The sequence below is a fragment of the Brassica oleracea genome, chromosome C7 (assembly GCF_000695525.1).
Source record: "Brassica oleracea var. oleracea cultivar TO1000 chromosome C7, BOL, whole genome shotgun sequence".
In the NCBI taxonomy this organism is placed as follows: domain Eukaryota; kingdom Viridiplantae; phylum Streptophyta; class Magnoliopsida; order Brassicales; family Brassicaceae; genus Brassica; species Brassica oleracea.
Window position 1 is genome coordinate 11,777,841 of NC_027754.1, and position 19,443 is coordinate 11,797,283.

General features: G+C 35.1%; 1 long non-coding RNA gene across 1 annotated transcript; it reads left to right on the plus strand.

Moving 5' to 3' along the window:
• Positions 1-10,166: 10,166 nt before the first annotated feature.
• LOC106306956 lies at positions 10,167-11,255 on the plus strand. The gene is made up of 2 exons (XR_001263203.1): positions 10,167-10,464; positions 10,562-11,255. It is a non-coding gene; the product is annotated as an uncharacterized LOC106306956 (long non-coding RNA).
• Positions 11,256-19,443: the final 8,188 nt, after the last annotated feature.

Consider the following 19,443-nt stretch of genomic DNA (forward strand, 5'->3'; position numbering starts at 1 on the left):
AATTTGATTGATCATGTTAATCATATATTCATCTTGTTAATCTTTTTATTTTCTGGCTGCGTTCATCTTGTTAATCATATGAGAGAAATTGATGTTTCTATTTGAGATCAGTTCTAAATTGCCTTTAGCTATTTAAAACATTCGAGTCATGGAAAGTCTATTATATTAAACGTAATTAAATAATATACTAAAAACTTACAAATTCAATCTAAATTTTAACTTTGAACTAGTAAAACTGAAAGAGACACAAAAGAATAATATATGGAACACAGTATGGTCTCGTTTACTACAACTACAACTGCGTGGATATATATAAACTCTTAGATATGATTGTAATGATGGTTAGAGACGATGGACTTCAAACTTTCATCAGGGCCATCTCATGAGATGATGAACTCGGCTTAATATAAGAACCGGTTCGAGAAAAAAGAAACTTTTTTTTTTTTTTTTAATTAACCTGGAGGGATCTCAACCCTCAGGGGACTAACCCCTCGGCGCGAGGCAGCCCGTTTGTTACTATTGGAATTAGATACCCAATTGCCTGGCCAAACACTTGGGCATATCTGAGGGGGAGGATCGAACCCGCGGCCCTTAGGACCAACGAACTCGCCTCGCGCCACTAAAAAGAAACTTGTCAAAGGAAATATAAAAGAGTTAGCCAATCAAATTAAGGAGATATATGCACTATCAAATAGAAGAAATAGAGAAATTATGGCTTAGAGGTTATTGCTTCTTATTAGAGTTATTAAACCGGATGTACAAATATGATTAAACGGTATAAGATGTTGTATATAAGTAGAACTAACACTGTACAGATACGGTTAACATGAGTAAAAACATTTTTACACATTCTGGTACACACTCTCTCTCCTCACTCGTCTTCGTCATCTTCATTGAGCTGATCATCTAATACTTCTAACTAGGTGTTATGTCCGCATATGGAGGCATAATCATTTTATAGTTTCTTATTAATACATGCATTACTAACTAAAATACTATAATGATAACTTATTGTTTATATTTTCATTTCAAAAATTTTATGTATTCTTATAAATATTTTGAGAGTTTCTTTGTACAATATGTTTATTATTAATAAATAAATCTTAAAATCACATAATATTCTGTTTTCATATATATAAAATTAATATTTTTACATGATTAATATTTAGTTATATTTTTTAATTTGTTTTAGTTTTTATCAAAAGATAATTTTCAAATAACAACACAATATATATAGTAATTATCTTTTTTAAGTTAAAATATATTTTTAAGTTTTGGATAATTTTTATTATTACTTTAATCATTTATCTAATCATATAAATTTTATCTTTTTTAACTTAAAATATATTTTTAGGTTTTGGATAATTTTATTTATTAACTTTAATCATTTATCTAAAAAATAAAAATTTAGATTAATTTTTAATTTTTAGGTTTGCGGAATAATCATCTTACAATCAATTATTGACAAAAGAAAATAAATCAATCAAAAATATTTAATATAAATAATTGTTCATGTATTCTAAAAATTTAGAATGAATTAAAATTTAAACATTTTATACTTGAAAAAAGTTTTCACAAAATACAAAAAAAAATATTTTTATTATGAAAATTCAGAATCTATTTTCCTTCTTTTAACTCTATAAAAATATATAGATATTTAAAAATGTAATAAGACTATCTTATATATGAATAAGGAAATGGTCAATTAAATTTTAACTAATACCGATTTATATTTTTGTTTAATATTTTTTCTATATATAAGCATTCTGCTTTTCATTATTTAGTTTTATACGATAGTTACAACTTTATAAAAATAAATTAGAAATAAGGGAAATCTAATATGATGATGTTTATAATAGCAAATCCATGTCTTCATGGACTCAATTTTTCTAAAATGCATAGTAAGATAGAAGAACACCTTTTTCGAAAAAATATAGTAAGAATATCTTTGATAAAAGATGTGTTCCAGACTGGCATATCATAAAAAATATATTTGATGAGAGACATATCTTTTAGAATGTTAGTTAGAGAATTAAAATTTGTATAAAAATTATTTTAACTTTTTGCTCATCACATCTTCCACAATTTGGTTACACAAATCTTTAATTTTTTATATATACGCTGTTTCCTTGTTTATTATCATTAATAAAGCTCTTATTGAATACCAAAGTAGCTAACTTACAATTAAAAATTAATACATTTGTAGAGTTATTGATATAAAATTTTATTAATTTGTAGAGTCATTAATTTACAAAAAGTTTCTATTTTAGATTTTTCTATTTTTAGAATATTGTTTTTTGAAAAATTAAGAAGCATTTTTGATTATGTATTACATATATTAATTAAATTTTAGAAATTTGACTTTTATATTGTTTTTGTTATACTATTTGGTGTATGAGAAATATATATATATGTTTCATAGAATTTAAATGTAGTTTTAGATATAATTTTACTAAATTATATCAAAATATATTAAAGGTTAGATGAGCTTCACTTTGAATATAAAATAAATAATACAATGTTTAGTTCTATTTACATAAACCTTATATATAAATTATTAATTTATGATTTAATAGGACTATATATTTACATATGATTTTTCAAAAAAAAATTATCTTACTATTTTATTTATTTGTATTATATTTTGAACCGGCTCAATTCGAAACCAAAAAAAGTATTAATTTAACGATTTATTAATTTATAGAGTTTTTACTGTAGTTAAAAAGATATTTACATACTATATGATACATAGGATAATTACATAATATATGATAATACATAGTATATGTAACTTAATATATACTTTTATATTATTGAGTAATAAAATATATATAATAGTATACCATATAAGTTCCAAACACGAGAATATATATAATTAATTAGGTGTTTTTCCTGCGGTTGTGGACTTAACTCTTTCTACGAAATATTAGATTTATGTTATAAGTTTAAAGACCACAATCATAAATTGTTTTTGTTAATCACTTAATTTTGTTCAACTCTTTTTATCAGATTTTGTTTCATCTTCCTCATTTTAAAATATGAGAGCATAACCATATACACACATTACACGCAAATAAATAAACTATAGAGGTAAACCTTTTTTAAAATTTCAAAAAACACAAAATCAAAATAAAATTAAAACAGAAATAAAAATATATAATAAAAAGCTAAAACATTAATTGGAATAATGATATTTTGTGGCATACTTATTTTACTATTTCATATACTTTAAAATTTTGTAAAAGAAAATAGGTACTAAGATATAATTATTTTTAAAAAAAATTAGTGATACATGCATACATGATCGTTATAATGGTTTTTGTTTACTAAAAAATTGCGAAAAACATGAAATCTCTTTCTATTATATTTCAGTGCGTGAAAAGATCATTAATTTATTATAATATATGAATGTATTGCATCCAACCAAATTAAACTAAGGTATAATAATACAATATTTTATCATTGGTTTAATTTCTTCTTTTTGAGTAACCATTAAGGATAAACATGAATATATTATTTTAAACACGTTTTTGTGGTTAACTGATTGATTATTATAGTTATATATAATTATATATTAATAAATTTAATTATTAATTAAGGGTAGTATCAATATTAACTGTTACAACTTTTAACGTGAAAGCGCTGTTGCGAATAATATAGATCTTGTATTCTCTCCATTCATTTTAAACGTCATTGATTGAAAGAAAGAGATAGAGTTCTTAGTTTATTAGGCCAAAACATTATTCAGATATTTATTTATCTATTAGTAACGGAATATCACTTAGCAATAAATAGTACGTCAAGGTATATAAATTGTCAATTTATGCGAAGCAAGATATTCATATAGCGAAGATTTTCTACTGCCTCTTTTTCTATCAGATTATGGCACCATCCTGAATAGTGAAGACTGTGAAGTTATAAACTTTCCCACCAACCAACACGAACAAATAAAGTTGTTGCATTGTGATATTTTTGGTTGAAGACAAGATGTAAAGCACGCCCTCCATTTCATCAAGAATATACAAGAATCAGCTCGAAGTTATTCTTTGATTAACCATTCACATCCATTGTAAACTATTTTAACATCCAGTATCATCGGAAGCAGCCAACGATGATGATTAATGCTTATTAAACTGCCAAATTCCACAATGAAAGCAACTGAGCGTTCCGTGAGGTGACGTACCGTATCACCACGCGCAATACTAAGCTTCAGTCGCTGACATTTGTTATTCTTCAATGGTCACAGCAATTAAAATAGGACGGTTTGAACAAAAGCGCTTCATCACATAAATTATCTTTGGTTTGACCTCAGTAGTAAGAACACGTTGATGAGTTACGGGAAAAGGAGCCTGAAATATTTTGCAAGAAAAGTTGCAATTCTGCAAAACAAAAATACCACTAAAACTATTTAACTAGAAAGATTCTTAGTCCATCCAAAAATCATCTTTTTGCCTGATGAATTTAATCACGCAAGTACAGGCAAAATATCTTGAGGACAACAACACTTCGAGAAGTCTATCTAAAACCCAAGTTAAAAATCGAAATTAAGAAAGATAAAAACATCTAAAGTAGACCATTCTTCTCCCGCCATGATGCTATCACTCCTGCATATTCCCACCCCAAAAAGAAGATTTGGTTATCCATTATAACTGCATGAAATCAACGAACATGTTTCACCTAAAACTAGAGATACTTACATTTAGCTTCGCAAACATGTTCCCGTAAAAACTTGGCCTCCTTTTTGTTGAACTCCTTCATTTTCTCCTTCAACCGTCTCTGCTCCACCTTCCCTTCCCTATCATTTTGATACAAAAAAATATCTAAAATGCCAATTAATTTAACTTCCCTTTATCTTCTAGCATAATGTTCACTTAGTAGTATATGAAAAAACACAAAACCTGTTGTTGGGATCAATTTCAAGGGCCTTCTTGACATCAAACTCAGCCAAGTCAAAATCAGCTAACTCCATGTAAGCTTGCGCTCTCCTGTATAGGGCTTTCACATTGGCGCTTTCCAGTTCAAACACCTATCATATATCCAAACAACTATTTATCCATTACTACCCCTTTGTTTCAACTCGGCTTTGAATTGTAAAAGAAAGCATATGTAGTCTTAACAGCCAAATAGTTTACCTTTGTGCATAGCTGCTTGTAGTCTTGCAACTTCAGTTTGCAGGCTGCATCATTCAGATTGCAAGCCACTTTCAATGCTTTTGCTTGCTTCTTCATCTTCATCACAGCTCTATCAAGTCCATCGATCACTTGGTCTGTTTAAGCATCCAGGAAATGAGTTACAACGATAAAGTCCGGAGCATCCCACAGAAAGTTTTGAAGATACTTTTAGAACCGTAGTTTACCTTCATCTGTTTTGAACTCAAAGGGTTCCTCGCCTTCACCACGACCTTTCTTCAGGAATACAGTGTTGGAACTCGTTTTTTACAAAGTGGTGTGGACCAATTTTCCGATGGGTTTTTCGACGGAGACATATGTCGGAAGAACCGGAACTTGGGCACTATACAATCGTCACCGTGAACATTATAAGTTAGTGTATTTGGTTGTCAAAATCAGAGTTATATTGAATGAGAAATGAAAGTTCAAAATGAGTGACATGCAAAACTTATAAAGTTTTAAATTTGGCTAAATATAAAATATTTAGCAATTCGATCACTTTGGATATATGAGTTGGAATTTGAACTTAAATTTGTTAATTGGACATTATGTCAATCAACTTATTTAGTTATTCTTTTTTTTTTTTTTCCGTCGAAAGGCTATTCTATTACTCAAACTTGAGGTGGCCTGGGTAACCAAACCGGAATAGAACAACCAATAAAACATAACTCCCTATGGAAGTATCTAGCAGTCTTAGCCAAAAAGTCAGCCGTTTGATTGCGTGCCCGTGGGACGTGAACGATTTTAAAATCCGGAAAGCATATCTGTAGCGTCTCTATCCTCTCCAATTCCGTCGCAAAGCTTGGCCACGCCTGAGGTTCCCTCACCATTGCTATCAGTTCCTTACAATCTGTCCCGAAGCTCTGGCAGTTCGAATGTTGCAGCATATTCTCCATCGCCCATCGCAGTGCCTCTACTTCCGAGTGCAAAGCTGATTCACGCCGAGGGAAATTCCTTGTCCCCATAAGCTGTGCATTCCCAGATCCATCCATCCACGCCCATCCGCATCCACTAAAGTTAGCAGAAGACGTCCAAGATCCATCTAGCAAGCAAATATTTCCCAAGCTTATGGCTTGGGGCTCCTCATTTGTATTAGCTTGTGTTACAGGTTGTACCACATCATTAGCATCAAACCAGGCTTGACATTCGCTCTCCGCATGTCGGACTAACTCCAAAGGATCTCGATCTATGCCCCTGAAGAGTTTCTCATTCCTAGCCTTCCAAATGTACCATATTATCTAGGGATAAGGGTCCCTATCACGATCAAGCCCAATAATGCTATTTTTCCTCCAAAAGAGATAGTCCATATTCGTGTAGATGCTTGATACTGGAAAGATGTTCGGGCTTGTCGGAGTTGAAGCTAAAGACCAAACTTGAAGAGCTGGTGGGCATTCAAAAATTGCATGTGTGACAGTCTCCTCTGCTTCTCCACATCTTGGGCAGTAGTTATCACATCTCATATTGCGTCTTACCAGGTTCCTTGTTACTGCCACATGACCAGTTAACAATTGCCATATAAGATGACATATTTTCGTAGGAGCCTTCAGTTTCCACGCAACCGCTTGGAGCTTGGTAATACTTGGGTCCAAAACTTCCCTTTCCTCTGTTTTATTCAATAAATTCTGAGCCACCCAATATCCAGACTTGACCGTGTACTGACCATTCCTTGTGAAGTTCCAGCAGTAAGAGTCTCGACGATGAGTTGAGCTTATGGCCAAACTCCTAATGAATGGTATGTCATCAGGATGAACATAGTTCTCCAGTAAGCCCACATCCCAATCCTTCGATTCCTGATTAATAAGATCGCTTACTCGCATATTAGGATGCATCACTGGTGCCATTGGGGCAGCTGGCCTCGCGGGATTCGTTGGAATCATATCCAGAGTGTATCTTCTGTCGAATGCCCAATAATAGCAGATTCCTTGCAGCAGAAATGCTTGTCCACACATAGGATGGGCCAGTAGCAGCGTTTACTCTTAGTGGAGAACTCAGCCTATAATATCTCCCCCGTAGCACACGGGCCACCAGAGAATCAGGGAATTGTACTAATCTCCATAGTTGTTTTGCCAACAATGCCAGATTAAACTCATGGATCATGCGAAAACCAATCCCTCCCTCTTCTCTGGATAAGCAAACCTTGTCCCATTTCGCCCAGTGTATCCCTCTTTTTGGTGGATTCAAGCTCCACCAAAACTGAGCGATAGCACTAGCTAAGTTTTCACATATCTCCAATGGGAGAAGGAAGGTCGACATGACGTATGTCGGGAGAGCGAGCAGAATGGATTTAATCAACACTTCTTTTCCACCTTTCGAAAGCCATCTACCTGTCCATCCATTCATTCTATGCATCAGCTTATCCTTCAGGAATGCAAAAAGTTTGCATTTAGAACCACTTATGTCTTCGGGAATGCCTAAATAAGTTCCCATTCCTCCTTCATTCTGTATCCCAAGCACATCTTTTATCTCCTGTCTAGCAATTACACTAATCTGCTTACCGAAGAGTAAGGACGATTTATCAAAGTTGATACATTGACCTGATGCATGACCATATTTCCTGACTACTTTCATTATTTCTTCACATTCACGGGGCTCCGCCTTACAGAAGAAAAGGCTATCATCAGCAAAGAGAAGGTGGGATACCGACGGACACGCGCGTGTGACACGCATCCCCGTTATCCTCCCTTGATTCTCTGCATGATTAAGAAGGCTAGCGAGCGCTTCCGTGCATAGAATAAAAATGAAAGGAGACAAAGGATCTCCTTGACGTAGTCCTCTACCTGGAGTAATATTTCCTCTTGGCTCTCCATTCATAAGGACCTTATACTTTACCGATGTAATACATCGCATGACCCAGCTGGTCCAGATCTCTGAGAATCCCATCTTACGCAGAACAGCTTCGATAAAGGACCATTCCATCCTGTCATATGCTTTGCTCATATCTGTCTTGATGGCCATCCTTTTATTGCGCCCACTTGGTTTGGTTCTCAGAGCGTGAAACATCTCCTGAGCAATCATGACGTTATCAGAAATCTGTCTCCCAGCAACAAAGGCTGACTGGGTTTCCGATATCAAACCAGGAAGCACTTTCTTTAACCTCTGGCATAAGACTTTAGAGATTATCTTGTAGCTGACATTGCACAGACTAATGGGCCTGAACTGAGTCATCGCATTGGGCTTCGTTACCTTCGGGATAAGACATATATTTGTATCATTTAGTCCATTCGCCATCGTTCCCTCAAAAAGGAATTTGTTAACCATAAGAGTTAAATCCTCCTTCACAATATCCCAGAATTTCTGATAGAAAAGCGCAGTCATCCCATCTGGTCCTGGGGCCTTCTCTGGATGCATGGCAAAAAGCGCTAATTTAATCTCCCATTCAGAGACCGGAGCTGTAAGGTCATCATTCATAGCCCCAGTGATCGTCGTTGGAACATGAGCTAATGCCTCCTCAATTTCCTCCGGATCAGATGATTCAAAAATCTGCCTAAAATAGCTAGTAGCAATGGCTACTAGACCCTCATCATCCTCAACAATATTTCCATCCTCATCTACAAGCTGCGTGATCTTATTCCTTGCTCTTCGTTGCTTTGTCAAGGCATGAAAGAATTTTGTATTCCTGTCTCCTTCTCTCAGCCAAAACACCCGACTCTTCTGTTTCCAGAACATTTCTTCTGATCTAAGGGCCTCCGAGAGTTCCTTCAGGGCTGCTGCAATCTCACCAGTCGTGGCACTGTCATCGGCATACAAACCTTCCACTTTCTCTTTAAGGTCCTCTACTAGTTTTGCCGAATTGACATTATTTTGCCTCCTCCATTCACTCAAAGCTTTCCTGCAACTTGAAATATGTTCCATGATAGTCGCATTGGGAGGAAGATCAGGAGACTTCCAGCCCTCAAGGATAACTTGCCGCAGCTCTTCATTATCCAGCCATCTCTTATCAAACTTAAACTTCTTGGACCTTCTCGTTGGCTTTGTGAGTATATCTGCAAGAATCGGACGATGGTCCGATCCCCATAACCTCATATACTTAACAGAAGAGTGGGGAAACCTCTCATGCCAGTCCGCATTTCCAACTGCTCTGTCTAAACGACATCGAACAGTTTATATGTGGTTGTAAGAACAAAAATATATGAAATAAAGTTCTAATAAAATTTATGTGTATGAAGTTGAAGTTATCAGTTACAAAGATACATTTATTAGAGAAAATTATTTTGAATGATACAACTACTATGTATTGCAAAGATACATTTATTTGAGAAAATTGTTTTGAATATTTTAATCAAATATTATTATATTAAATATTACAACTCAAAATCGATAAAGTTAGATTGCATATAATCTAAAAGTAGAATTCCATATTTAATCTACTAAAATTAAACTAAAATCTCTAGTTACAAATTTATGGTTTAAAACTAAAATAAGAGAGATAGACGAAATGAATGAGACAGAAAGAGCAGAGAGACGGAGTGAGCGTTTGAGACAGAAAGAGATATAAAGAAAAACAAATGAGTATGGTAAAGATAGAGATACAAAGAGAACATAATAACTGTGAGAGAGAAAGAGGAAGGGATAGTTATGGTATACTTTTATACACTCATAATAATGATCTTTTACAGCAAAAGACCATTATATTAATTATTCGATGGTCTGGACCGGAATAGAATACCCAACAAAACGAATAGTCCTATGAAAAGACCTGGCGGTTTTAGCTAAGAAATCAGCAGTGTCATTCTATCCCCAGAGAATATAGAATATCATGAAATTTTAGAATCTTGTCTTTAGTTCTTGTTTCTCCTTCAACTCTGACGAGAAAGTCGGCTATGCATGAAGTTCATTTATCATTGAAAACCTGAGAATCGCCTTCTTCATCCCTCGAGAGCGGCTAGGTTATTTTTATTATTTTATTAGTTTATTTAGTTATTCTTATTCATGATAATTTGTATATTTATATATCTATCTATATCTATAGTTATTCAGATTCAGATGGCCATGGTTTCTGATTAAAAAAAAAAAAATGAAATGTTTGCCATTCTCCTTAACTCCACCATTAATCCAATCTTTAAGCTACGCCCACCTTCCATCTCATTTACTGGGTATCATTATCGGCAGATGTAACGGCTTGGAGCTCGACCTATAAATGGCTCTTTTGGGATCGATCAAGACCTACATCGGTTAACGCATAACCATCAAATATGTCTAATTCAAACGTTCTTCTCGCCAATTTAAAAGCCGGCTGTCTGGTAAGGTTCTGGGAGCTAGAAAGGTGGAGAGTTAATGATTGGGACATGGTCTTGAGGTAATCTTGAGGAGGCTTTATCTGTGTCTTGTGACTGTTATATACGTATTTTACGACTCCTGATTGGAATAATTTTTGGTATATTCTTCTCTTTCAGTCAACTCTTATCCAAGAGATCATCCATGGCAGTCAGTCGCCTCAATACTTTCCGGCGTCATCTCGGTGAAGGTTCTGTGTAATTCGCTCAGTGGATTTGATGTCACACGGAGCCAAATTTGAAAGGCACGGCTCAAAGCCAAATTTGAAACTGATAATGTACGCCCTGAAGTGTTAACGTAAGTTGCAAAGAGGATCCTCATCATTCACTTGCGCAGCAGGCAATGATGAGAACGCCGTCGGAGTTGTAAGGTAATACATTTTTAATACACTATCAACCATTATTCGCAGTTCATCTGATACGGCTGTCTTTGTGTCATTCGACACTGCAATGGCTCAACTTACGAATGTTCGAGCTGCAGAAGTATCCCAACTCACTTGATTGCTGACTCATCTAATATCACCGCCTAAGCTGTTAAAAGTAAATTCCTCTCATGGTCTAAACAAGGGTGCCTTGCCGACAGTGCTGGGTTCGCTACTTCTGGAATGATAAGAGGGAGCTACAGCCTCAATAGACGTGGTGCATAATGAACTTTTACACGGTGTTATAAAACTACAGATGGTCACCCACTTCGAGGATGGGCGCGGCAGAAAAATGCATGTAATGCTTAACTTCCCACCTGGTAGTTGTATGTTCGTTTAATAACTTCGAAAGCTTTTGCCTTGACATTTTTAATAATATTTACCTTTCATTATCTGTTATTGTTGTAATTAAAGTAACCTTGGTATCCATCGTTTAAATGGTTCCCCCCAAGATCACTGTAACATCATAATTAGAACCTAAAAACTTTTATCCTAATCAGTTTCCAAGTTTGGTGCTTCATAAATAAATGTGAAAAAAATCAGAAGTCACAGTATCTTAAGGTTTGAAATCTGTGTTTAGCTTGCTGGTGGCTGTGAGCTGATTGTTCTTTTAAGTTCATAATGTTTCCACAAGTTGGAATGTCCAGATAAAATATACGAGAAGACAAAACTGGAACGTGAAATAAATAAACACACAACTTTATGAGTCACAAATACAAAGTGTCCAGCTGCTTGAGTTTACAGACTGAGAGGGTAGGTCACCATATAACAGATTATCAGAGGAATCCCTACGTTGCACGGAAGCTTCGTCGGACGTCCGCTTCCCGCTTCGGAACCGGAATCGGAACCGGAATCGGATTCGGAACCTTGTGGAAGCTTACGGAATCTTGCTTCCAAAACTCTTCTAAAATATTCTCTTTAAAAACACGTTGGAAGCTTACGATTCTGTTTTGGAATCACGCTTCTGTTCTTTAAAAAAAAAAACATTATGTCATATATCAATAAAAATATAAAATCATATTTTATTATTTATATAAAATCCAATTTTAATAATAATGAATAGAAAGAATGGAAATATACAAATATTAAAACTAATACTATAAAATATCTTTATACATTGAGGTTTGTATTAAAGATAAATCATATATTCAAATATTTTGTATCAATTAATTATGAAGTATTAAAAATTATTAATATAATAATTTCTTTTAAATTTAATTTATGTGTATTTTCATAGTTTTAATATGAAATCATTTCAAAATTATTATAAATGAATAAATATTTCATTTAAAATTTAAATCATATAACTTTTTATCCTAATTTTTTGAAAAGATTTTTATATTTTAATATATATATATATATATATATATGTATTTATAAATATACGTTTCCAACACGTTTCCGCTTCCTAATTTTTTTAAAAATCTTGTTTCCGCGCTTCCATACGCTTCCGCTTCCACGTACCCGCTTCCGTTTCCATGTAACATAGAGGAATCCTCAACAATAGAGCATATTAATCTCATATGTAAAAACATTAAAGATGTGTTTATAAGTAAGACTTGCAGATAAACAACATAACCACAGTTTCCAATCTCATCTGAAATTTGACTTTTAAAATCATAATATTTTATCAACAACACACATATGATCTAACACTACACAACCATTTCATGTACGAAATATCAGTCTATATATCAACGGAAAGGTTGATGACTTTAAGAAAATAATAAAAAATGTCACAACTAAAACTAAGACTTAAGTAAAACATATGTTGCAAACATGCTAACCTTGATTTATAGCTTCACTGGAGATGAGACACTGCAACCAGACCAGACTCCCAAAAGAGATGTAGGATAAAGTGTGGTGATAGAGGATGATTCCTTCTGCCACTGAAAAAGCTAAAGTGTTCTAGGAAACTGTGACATAATCAATAGACCAAGAATCCAACAAATAGTTTTGTTATAAAAAAAAGTTCAAAAAATGCTAAAATAATTTACAAAACATAATAACAAAACACTAAAAAAAAGAAAAAATCATTATATATTGAAAATCTAATATAAACTTAAAAAAAAATATATTATAAAACATCATTTATTGTTAAATAGTATATATTAATTATTATTTGTGACATTACTGAAACTATTTATATATTACTTTTTAATTTTATCACATTACATTATTTTCAATTGATTAATCTTGGAGGTGGCCTAATTTATTATTGTGAAAAAATCAATTATTCTAATAGTATTAAAGTTATACTCTTAATTGTTTTTTAAAAATGAGTTTTTCTTACTTTTGATTTTCTTTAACTATTTCAAAGTGAAATAGAAATGAAAAAGAAGAAATATAATTCACTACATTTTTCTTAATTTTTCAATTTCATGGTTTTGTGTTTTCTAACAAAAAAAATGTTAGTGATTTTTTGAACTCAAACCAACAAAATTTAATAAAAGTTTCAATTTAATTTAAGAATAAAATCATATTATAGTTAAAATTTCATTTCAAGTAAATTTCTAAATGTTTAATTAATTAAAATATGTTTTAACATAATATAGTTTTAGTGTAAACTCTCTCGCCCGTAGCAAAATTACTAGGGCGGGCTAACCACTAGTAAAATTATAAACCCAAACAAAATATAATAAAAGTTGTTGAATTGGTCAAAACCAAGACATTACTTTACAAAAGCTAACTTACGAGAATCTTGGAAATCAATGCCATTACTACAATTGATTCGTACCTTGGCTGACTCCTTAGATTGCATAACGTGCACTTTCTTTTGATTATAAAAGGAGAGCACTTGTGTAGAAAGCAACATACCCCGAGACAAAACAATTCCTCATATTATTATTTTTCTTCTTTCTCTTTGATATTTTACTTGGGTCCGAAATTATACACAAAACTAGTTTCGCCGCTTCTGATAGAGTGACGTAAATCAGAAGATTTTTTGCAGTTGTATCTTGGGACTCATTACGTTATCGAACCGTCGCACTACGGGACATATTTTGAGTTAAAGAAAAAGATAATATCTCGTTTCTGCAGTTGTATCATCCTTCTCTTAATCTTTGGTATAATTTTATCAAATTTATTCTTTACAATATTCAGTTCTCCTCTAGTTTATATAATACGGTCCTATCATACAGTGCCATCTTGAAGTTTCCCTATCAATTTCACTGCCAGAAAGGAACAGATAAAAGACATAAGAAACTGATTTTGGATGAATGCACCGAAATTTGTCTTACATTGTTTTACATTGTGGTTGAACCATCAGAAGAACCTTTTCAGCCTTCTTCATGGTCTTCACAGCCTTAGCAAGTGCAGGACATAAATAACCTATCAATGAGAAAGAACGTCAGAGAAGGAATATACACTATCTGACATGCCCATCCATCATTGCTCAGAAGAAATCAAAGCTCTAAACCATCTTTAACAGTGAACTCCACACCATCAGATTTCCCAACCACCGTACCGTCCTCAAGCTTAGACTCATACTTCACTGAATAAACAGAAACGCAGGAACATACGGCTAAAGAAACTGAAGTGCACGCCAATCTCTAACGTAAGCCAGAAAGAAAGTGGATACTCACCAAGAACTTCATCGAGATCCTTTGGGGTTTCCCACTTCTCTCGAATCTTGTTAAAGACACCGCCATCTTTGCAAATGTCCTTCACACTAGACCACGAGAGCAGCTCCACATCAAACTGAAGCGTGGCATTTGCAGGGAGCCAGATTCCCCATACGCCAGCTCCGAAGGCATAGTAAAGACAGAGCGTTTTCTCCTTTATTCATTGTTTTCATACCAATATCCCATCCTTTAATAACCTGGCTGTTGGGAACTTAACTTCAAATCACACATAAGCATGTTGATTCTTCACGGACCAAACACAAACTTAAAGTAACTTTGACACCAAGAATTAACGAGTTCCCCTCCGCAAGGGTACATCTCGTGTGGGAACCTTCTCCCACAAACATCCACTATCTTATCAAAGGTTTACACAACGCTCTCAACCGGCGCTTTCTTTGTGTTTCAGGTACAAGCTTAAAGAGAACACAACAACATATTAAGAAGATCAAAGAAACTCGGTCTCTCAAAGACATGGCTCCAAAGTGTCTATTTCTCTGGTTTCTTATGTCTTGATCTTCCTCTCGATGTTCTCTGCCGTGAACCTCTCTTAGGGTTGCTTTCTTTGAACGTCTTGTGCCTTTTTTTATACGCAAAAGATATTGCCGACTTGGACTGATAAATGGGCTTGATTTGGGCTTAGAGATTAAATAACTGAGGCCCATAACTAACAATCTCCACCTTGGGTCCAGTTCATTTATCCACCGTCTCTCTTCCGAGCACGAAAATCTACCTTGTCGTAACACAGACCAAGCCAAGCTTCTTTGATGACAAAGACACTGCACTTCCCGATCCTCCATATCCTCAGACGGATTCTCCGACGTGACTAATCGCAGCCTCCACCTGCGATCTTCTGTTTTGGATGACCTACTTGTCGTGGCGTCACTCTCTGGGTTAATTAAATGTACAAAATCACCAATGAAACCTCCAAAACCAGTTCCACAAAGATTGTGTTCGCTATCGTCTCAACTGCCGACGAGGTATCTCATGGTGCAGATTAATGCACCTTCTCTGCAACCTCATCTCTGGAGACCGTTGATGCTCTGAAACTTCACCATTTAAGGTACAAACCCTTTTCCCTTAAGCTTCTTTTGGTGATTGTGACCATGGATCAATCTCTAGCCATATGTCATGCAGCCTCTTGCAATTCTTCTGTCACCCTCGACATTGAGAGACCACCAAACTTGAGAGCTTTTTCAATAGTCAACCTGATGCATCTCAACCCAGCTTTGATCCAGCTTGAATCAATGCTGACAATAATTTTGTTCCCCTTTGATCTTTCAGATAGTGAAATCTGGATGTAATTTTAACTAGCCATCACATCCTCCAATGTCAATCTCCGACACTGTTGGCTTCTGTAGTCTGAGGTAATCCTCAAACAACCCATGTCTATCTCTTTCATGACTGACTGAGTGTTGAACTCTTCTGAGAATTACTTCTGTAAAACATCGTAACACCCTTTACTGATATTCAGATTTCTGGCTCTATCTCATTCGACTCCTTTGATTACTTGTGGTAACCCTTTGAACATCATTCATCCTAGCCATTTACTCTTCTGATTATCATATAACCTGTGAGAAAGAACCTTAATTGAATCTGATGGTTTCTTCCACTGGTACTCCACCTGAAACCATTGATACCAATTCCTTGTCATGACTTTACCTCCAAGAAGAGCACATCTTCTCTTACATGTCTGGTAACTTCATTTTTATTCTCCAACCCTTGACAAAATTCTGAAGAAATAAATCCAGGCTTGTATATATTGCAGGACAACACTTGCAGTAAACAGTTTCTCCGATGAACATCCCATGATCTTCAACTGTCTCGTTGACCTCAGGTAACTTCATAATACTTGAGTCATATCTATATATGTCTCTTATGATTTTCCCAAGCCAATATTAGTTGCCCATTTGACGTCAAACTTTCTTCAACTGTAAACCGACTTTCTCTCATCCTTCAGGTGTCTTTATGTAACTTACAGAACCTAACACGAATACTCTTGACTCGTTCCTTTGGATTCAATAACACTGTGAAGTATTAACCTGCTTCACTTGAATCTTTTCATCAGCTGCTCCACCTGGAATCAAGTTTACCTCACCTCGGCTCCGGATGCCTAAAAGGTATCTCTTCAATCCCGTAGACACTGATTTTCATTTAAAATAACCAATCACTTAGCCTTTTCTTGACTTCAGTTACTGCCATAAATATGTTAGTGATTGAACTAATCCGTAGCCCTCTGCATTTTGATTCCCTTTGTTACCCTTTGATTGTTTTGATGTGCGCTTATCTTAGAATCAAACAACCCTTGAATCAACTGCAATAGACCCTTGAACCATACATGTTTCACTAAGAAACAATCTCTGATTCACCTTGCAAAACAATCTCTAAAATGCATCTTAGCAATAACCAATGCACTTAGAAAACCTGAGACTGAACTTGTTGCCTTTTGTTTGAACAACCATAATCTGAATTATATCTTGTACCGCCACCGTCACTGATGGAACGCGCCTCCAAACTAAACCGTAGGGAAGACTTTCGAGACAACTACCCATTCAGCTTGTAAAGTTTAAAATAAACCCCATTACCAGTAGATCACCACCACTAACAAAGAAAAAATAGTCTCTTGTCAATGACTAAACCATGACACCTGAAACTCCCCGTTACAGCCACTTTCTATCACATCTTAAGTTTGCGACAGACTTTCTTCAACTGTAAAACCTGTTCCACAAAATACTTGTTGCTTGTATTTGGGAACTCACCAAAAAAACCAGTTTGGTGCTTGCATCACGAAGACAGTCCTTGGACTTACGAACAGAACGTGTCTTTCAATTTGATGTTTCCTCACATGATTTTCAATTCAAGTTCTCCCTCAGAAAATCTCCTTAATTTTCTTCTTGTGATCCCAAAAGAAACCAAGTCTAGCCTTACTTGTTTCTTATTATCAATGCATATTATCAAATAATGCATTTACGTCTTTTTTTCTCAGATGTCTAGATTCTAAAACACGCTCAGCTCCTCTTGTATACCTTTGCAATTGCTTTTCCTGAGAAGCTGACCACATACTTTCCGTTATGCAAACCGATACAACCAAGCCTTTCATTAGTTGTTAGCTCCAAATGCATTTGTGTTCTTCTATAGAATCTTTCTCTCGTTGCTTCTATAGGTTTGATAAAGATCCTGCAGATTTCTCTGTCCTTTTGGCAATGACAACTTACGGGCATGAGTGCCCGATCGTGAGACTACCTGTTGAACGTCCGATGACGCGTTGCTCCGACCTGAGCTATGCAAGAACGAGATCCCCCGAGGAACGCCTTGCCGGATGTGCTTGACGGTCCCCCATAATACGCTAACTTGGGGACTTCTGACTCCAGCTGTTCCAAGAGTCTCCGCTAGTTGAACCCCGTCCTGTAGACTCCCTGTTTTGCTCATCCCCTTCGTCAGCTGTTTGATCGGGATACTATCACCTAGATTCCTAAGCTTTGAATGGATGGCGGAGCGTAGGTGGCAAGCAGTTATATGGATACGGTGCCTTTAAACACTTCATCTTCTTTATCCAAGCTTAAACATTCAGATAGTCCGTGCTGATCATGTATCCAGCAACTTGTCTTTCCTAGTGAACCATTTTTAACCTTGTTCACTCATTTACCATTCTTGGATTTCAATACACACTCTCCAACCATGAGCTTTGTATATTTCAGTGAATGATCCACGTTAAACTTCCATTCTTTGAAGCTTAGTCAAACAGCTCAGATCACACATGCTTGCTAATCTGAAAACACCAGAAAAATTTCTTAATACACGCACAGTCCCTGAACTATCAAATAGCTCCACCTGGAACGTAATCCGTTAAGAAACGTCTCTTATAGACTGCAGCTCCACCTCGTTGAGTTGATCAAATATTCACTTCTTAATATCCGCATAACCAGTATGACTTGTGTAACTGATAACCTTAGTGTGATATAAAACCAGGAGCTGTGTCATCCCATTAGACATCCCGCTCAATGTACACACACTAATCAACATCCCTCCCAAAGAGAATCACCAAGAACTTTGCTACCATTGAAGTATTTCTAAATCTGCTTTCCACCATCAGATTTAGCCTTTTAGAGTTTAGTATTGACTCCCTTGAACTCTTCCTTGATAGTATTATCCGACTATCAGACCCGTGCAATCTCACTTGCTCCGTACTTTCATTAATTTAAATCTTAACATGTTTCACCTTGTGGACTAGTGAAACAAAAAACCCCTTGATGCATCTTACGTAGTAGCCTGAGATCTTGAGTCCATACAGCACCCACCAATACTTCATTGATTTGTAGCCTCCAGCTACCTGTTACCAAATAACTTCATGTAGCCTCTTTATGGTAACACTTCTGCTAATCTACGTTAGCAAATTTTTCCTGCTAAGTCACTTTCTGAAACTTCTTGTTGATATAATTGTAACTCCTACTTGAGTCTTTTACAATTATTCCCATCACCTCACGTGTAAGAAAATCTTCTGTTGTTCCCACAAGTAGAACTTGTTACAACAAAACCATTGCATTGTCGACTAAGCAAGTTCTGATTCTTCTTGAGGTATTCTTTCAACTTTGTTTCCACTTGACTTCTGATGATCAAAAAAAATTAAGAGACCTTGATCATCGTACCTGTGAGATCCTCCTGAACCAAAACCCTTAAAACCGAGACTTATTGCCCTTCATGATGTCTTCTCAAAAAAATCTTTCCCATAAATTCTGAGATCTTCAGATTATGAACACTGTGTTTAATCAAACAGATTTCACGACCTTAAATCTCAACTTCATTTGCTGTCCCTTTCTCAGAATCCATAAAATCTTAACATGTATATCATACCAGCCATTAACACACATAGAGATCTAGGAACTAAGGCGTCCCCTAGTCCTAATCACTCCAGCCGTGGGTATCTTGATCAAATTCTTCTATAAAGCTTGCATACAGATCT